Raw genomic sequence first — 6,276 nt, 5'->3', positions numbered from 1 at the left:
CAAGATACATGGCAGTGTCTTCTGGTCTCTTCCTTTCCTTCTGGCTTTCATTGCTTTCGGCTTCTTGCTTCTGTGGCTTTTTCTGTATATTCATTCCATTCATAAAAGATTTCAATAAGATGATTAAGACCCATCCTCAATGAGATGGGTGACACCTTAACTGAAGTAGCCATGTCAAAAGATCCTACTTACAATAGGTCCATACTCACAGGAATGGATTAAATTTAAGAACATACCTTTCTGAGGTACATACAGCTTCAAACCACCACAGTAAGGTATAAAGTTAGGTCACTAACTTGAGATCTTATTTCTTTTTAAATTTAGGGCCTATAGTTATAGCTAAAATATATCCTTGAGTACTGCTTTCACTGCATGCCATAAGATTCCATAGATTGTGTTATTGTTTTCACACATGTCAAAGTATTTCCTAATTTTCCCTAGTGATTTTTTTCCATAGATTAATGATGTGTTGTTTAATTTTCATATATTTGTGAATTTTCAAGTTCCCTTCTCTTATTGATTTCTAGTTTCATTCATTATTATCAAGAAAATACTCTGCAGGATTTCTATCTTTTTAAACTTATTGAGAATTGTTGTGTGGTCTAACCTAGAGAATGTTCCACATACATTTAGAATAATATGTATTTTGCTATTGGGTGGAGTGTTACATATATGTCTGCTAGGTCTATTTGGTTTATAGTGTTGTTCAAAAACTCTTTTTCCTTAATCTTCTGTCTACTACTTATATCTATTATTAAAGTGCAATTTGAAGATTTCACATATTATTATAAAAACATCTATTTCTCCTCACATTTTTGTTGTGCTTGTTTTCTTTATTAGAGAAGCTGTGGGTTCACAGAACAATCATGCATAAAATACAGGTTTCCCATATACCACCCTATTATTACCTTGCATTAGTGTGGAACATTTGTTACAATGGGTGAAAGCACATTTTAAAAATTGTACTATTAAGTACAGCCCATGGCTTAACTTAGGATCCACTGTTTGTGTAGTGTAGTTCTATATATATATTTTAAATTTTTATTCTGCTACCATATATATGTATATATACACCTAACATTTCTACTTTTACCACATTTAGGGATATGTTTCAGTGTCGTTAATTACATTCACAATGTTGTGCTACCATCACCACCATCCATCACCAAAACAGTTCTATTCCAAATAGGAAGCATGTATATTTTAATCCCTAGTCAGTCCCCTGATAATCTATATTCTAGATTCTGACTCTATGAATTTTCTTATTCTAATTATTTTATATCAGTGAGATCATACAATATTTCTGACTGAGTTATTTCATTCAATATGATGTTGTCAAGTTGTTACATGCATCAGGACTTCATTCCTTTTTATAGCTAAATAATATTCCATTGTATGTATTTACCACATTTTTATTCATTTATTCATTAATGGACACTTGGGTTGCTTCCATCTTTTGGCAATTGTATATAATGCCACAATGAACATTGGTGTGCAAATACTTGGTTGAGTCCCTACTTTCAATGCTTTTGGATATAAACGCTAGTGGGATTGTCAGGTCATATGGTAATTCTATACTTAACTCTTTGAGGAGCCACCAAACTGTCTTCTGGAACAGCAGCGCCATTTTACGTTCCCACCATTAATGAATGAGTGCTCCCATTTTTCCACATCATGTCCAACACTTACATTTTTTTTTTTTCTTTTTTCGGAGGTTCCGGGGTTTGAAACTGGGACCTGATACATGTGAAGTAGACGATCAGTCACTGAGCTAAAGCTGCTCCATTTTTCTATTTTTAATAGCAGCCATTATAATGGATGTGAAATGGTATCTTGTTGTGGTTTTGTTTGCATTTCCCTGATGGCTAATAATGTTGAGTGTCTTTTCATGAACTTTCTAGCCATTTGTATATCTTCTTTGAAGAGATGTCTATTCAAGTTTTTTGTCCATTTTTTAAAATGGGTTGTCTACTTGTTGTTAAGTTGAAGAATTTCTTTATATATTCTGGATATTGAACCATTATCAGATATGTCGTTTTCAAATATTTACTCCCGCTATGTAGGTTGTCATTTTATTTTCATGATAAAGTTCTTTGGAGCACAGAAGTTTTTTTCTATATTTTCTTCTGTTGCTTGTGCTTTGGGTGTGAAGTCTAAGAAACTATTGCCTAACCTAGGTCTTGAAGATGCGTCCCTACATTTTCTTCTAGGAGTTTGGCAGTTCTCGCTCTTACATTTAGGTTTTTAATCAACATTTTGAGTTGATTTTTGTGTGGGGTATGAGGTAGGGGTCCACTTTCATTCTTTTGCAAATGGAAATCCAGTTTTCCCAGCACCATTTGCTGAGGAGATTATTCTTTCCCAATTGAGTGGTCTCTGCCCCCTTGTTAAAAATCAATTGGCCGTAAAGTGAGGGTTAATTTCTGAGTTCTCAATTCATTTCCACTGTTCTATACATCTGAACTTGTGCCAGTACCATGCTGTTTTGATTACCTTGGCTTTGTAATAAGTTTTAAGATTAGGAAGTGTGAGTCCTTCAACTTCATTCTTCCTTTTCAAGATAGCTTTGGGTTTCAAGGGCCCCTTATCCTTTCATATAAATTTGATGATTGGTAATTTCATTTCTGCAAAAAAAGTTTCTTGGAATTTTTTTTTAATTTATTTTTTATTTATTTCTCTCCCCTTCCCCTCTCCCCCCTTGTCTGCTCTCTGTGTCCATTCCCTGTGTGTTCTTCTGCATCCACTTGCATTCTCTGTCAGCGGCACCGGGAATCTGTGTCTCTTTTTGTTCCGTCATCTTGCTGCGTCAGCTCTCTGTGTGTGCAGTGCCACTCCTGGGCAGGCTGTGCTTTTTTCACGCAGGGCGGCTCTCCTTGCAGGGTGCACTCCTTGCACATGGGGCTCCCCTATGTGGGGAACACCCCTGAGTGGCATGGTACTCCTTGTGCACATCAGCACTGCACATGGGCCAGCTCACCACATGGGTCAGGAACCCTGGACCTCCCATATGGTAGGCAGACACTCTATCAGTTGAGCCAAATCCACTTCCCAGTTTCTTGGAATTTTTTTTTTAAGATTTATTATTTATATATTTATTTCTCTCCCCTTCCCCCACTGTTGTCTGCTCTCTGTGTCCATTTGCTGTGTGTTCTCCTGCATCTGCTTGCATTGTCAAGTGGCGCCAGGAAACTGCATCTCTTTTTTTTTGTTGCGTCATCTTGCTGCATCAGTTCTCTGTGTGTGCAGCACCACTCCCGGGCGGGCTGTGCTTTTTTCACTTGGGGCAGCTATCCTTGCAGGGCATACTCCTTGCGCGCAGCAGCACTGTGCTTGGGCCAGCTCACCACGTGGGTCAGAAGGACCCAGGTTTCGAACCCTGGACCCTCTATATGTTAGGCAGATGTTCTATCAGTTGAGCCACATCCGCTTCCCAGTTTTTTGGAATTTTGATAGGGATTGTGTTGAATCTATAGATCTTTTTGGATATATATCTTAACAATATTGAATCTTCCAATCCGTGAACACAGAGTGTCCTTCCATTTATTTGGATCTACTTTGGTTTCTTTTAGCAACAATATTTGAGTAAGTATATCTAGGAATATTTTAGCAAAAATATCCTAGATATTTGATGCTTTTAGTTACTCTCATAAATGGAATTTTTTTTCCCTTGATTTCTTCTTCTGATTGTCCATTGCTTGTGTATAGAAACACTACTGATTTCAAGGTGTTGATCTTGTACCCCACCACTCTGGCAAATTCATTTATTAGCTCTAGGAGTTTTATTGTGAATTTTTCAGGATTTTCTGTATATAGGATCATGTCATCTGCAAGCGGGAAGTTTTACTACTTCCTTTCTGAATTGGGTTCCTTTTATTTCTTTTTCTTGCCTAATTGCTCTGGCAAGAATATCCAGTATAATGTTGAATAACAGTGGTAACAGTGGGCCTCATTGGCTTGTTCCTGATCTTGAAGGGAAAGCCTTAAGTCTCTTACCATTGTTAGCCATGGGTTTTTCTTATTGAAGAAGTTTCCTTCTATCCCTACTGTTGTAAATGTTTTTATGAAGAAGTGCTGGAATTTGTCAAATGCCTTTTCTGCATCAATTGATGCAGTTTTTTTCCTTTGTTTTGTTAATGTCGTGTATTACATTAATTGATTTTCTTATGCTGAACCACCCTTGCACTTGATCATGGTGTATAATTCTTTTAATATGCCTTTGGATTCAGTTTTCTAGTATATGGTTGAGGAATTTTGCATATATATTCATAAGAGATATTGATCTGTAATTTTCTTTTCTTGTGGTATCTTTATCTGGCTTTGGTATAAGAGTGATATTGGCCTCATTGAACGAGTTAGGGAGTATTCCTTCCTCTTCAATTTTCTGGAAGAGATTGAGCAGACTTGGAGTTATCTTCGGAGACTATTTGGTAAAATTCCCCTGTGAAGCTATCCAGTCATGGGCTTTCATTGTTGGGAGCTTTTTGTTTTGTTTCATTTTGGTTTGGTTTTTCCATCACTTTTATTTCCATTTTATTTTTTTTACTCCAACACTTTTATTTCCATTTTATTTTTTTAATTATACTTATCCAAGTGGGGGCAAAGTGGTATTTTGTTGTGGATTTGCATTTTCTGAATGTCTAATGATGTTGAAAAACTTCCATATGTCTATTGACCATTTATGTATCTTCTTTGGAGAAAATGTCTATTCAAATTTCTTGCTTTATTATTTTTTTTTAAGTTTTTCTTTTCAACTGATTTTTTTAATAAATCAATTTTATTGATACATATTAATAATGCACAAATCCATCCAAAGTGTACAATCACTGGTATTCAGTATAATCGCACAGTCATGCACTGATCACATCAAGCATTTTTAGAGGATTTTCATTATTTCAATAATAATAATAAACAAAAAACTAACCAAAAAAAATCACTTCTCAATCCTTCCATGCTTCCCCTGCCATACATAACTGCTATTCTGTTTCTGTCTCTCTAGTTTATTTGTATTTATATTTTGTAAAAACAACCTATATACTCAATATCACCCATATTTGTACTTTACATTAGACTTCACTATGCTACACAGTCCCATGATACATCTTCTAGCTTTCCTTCTGGTAATATACATGACCCTAGACTTATCCTTTCAACCCAACTCTGTCATACCCATGTAATGGCTCTGCTAGTTAAAAACATATGATGTGCTTTCACCACTTTCATTCATTTCCAAAGATTGAAAACAACCTTTGTACCAATTCTTCACAAGTTAACCCTCATTCTATTTTCTGGTCACCTATATTCTAATGATTAACTCTATGACTTTACATAATATATTTAGTTCATTATAGCACAATCATACAGTATTTGTCCTTTTGTGCCTGCCTTGCTTGACTCAACATAACGTGCTTCAGCTTCATCCATATTTTCATAAGCTTCACGACTTCATTTCTTCTTACTACTGCATAGTGTTAGAATGTGTGTATGCATCACAGTTTGTTTATCCATTCTTCTGTTGATGGACACATGGGTTGTTTCCAATTTTTGGCAATTGTGAATAACACTGCTGTGAATACTGATGTGCAGAAGTCTGTTCATATCACTGCTCTCAATTCTCCTGGGTATGTACCCAGGAATGGTATTGTTGGGTCACAGTCTATATTCAACTTCCTCAGAAACTGCCAAACAGTCCTCCACAGTGTCTATACCATTCTACAATCCCACCAACAGTGAATAAGTGTTCCTATCTCTCCACAGCCTCTCCAAAACTTATAGTTTTGTGACTTTTTAATAGTGGCCAGTCTAATAGGTGTGAAATGAACCTCATTGTAGTTTTGATTTGCATTTCCTTAATTGTTAGTGTTGTTGAACATTTTTTCATGTGTTTCTTTGCCATTTGTATTTCTTCTCTGGACAACTGTCTTTTCAAATCTTTCACTCATTTTTTAATTGGTAGCTTGTATTTTTATTGTTGAGTTGTATGATCTCTTTATATATCATGGATATTAAAACCCTTATCAGGTATGTGATTGCCAAATATTTTCTCCTGTTGAGTTGGCTGCATTTTCACCCTTTTGACAAAGTCCTCTGAGGTGCAAAAGTGTTTAATTTTGAGGAGGTCCCATTTATCTATTTTTATCTTTAGTTCTCATGTTTTGGGTATAAGGTTTAAGAAATGAGCACCTACTATAATATCTTGATAATGTTTCCTTAACATTTTCTTCTAGGAGTTTTATGGTTGTTAATTTTATATGTAGGTTCATGATCCATTTTGAGTTA

The sequence above is a fragment of the Dasypus novemcinctus genome, chromosome 15 (assembly GCF_030445035.2).
Source record: "Dasypus novemcinctus isolate mDasNov1 chromosome 15, mDasNov1.1.hap2, whole genome shotgun sequence".
Lineage (NCBI taxonomy): Eukaryota > Metazoa > Chordata > Mammalia > Cingulata > Dasypodidae > Dasypus > Dasypus novemcinctus.
The sequence above is the reverse complement of the archived record's forward strand: the minus strand, read 5'-3'. Positions refer to the sequence as shown.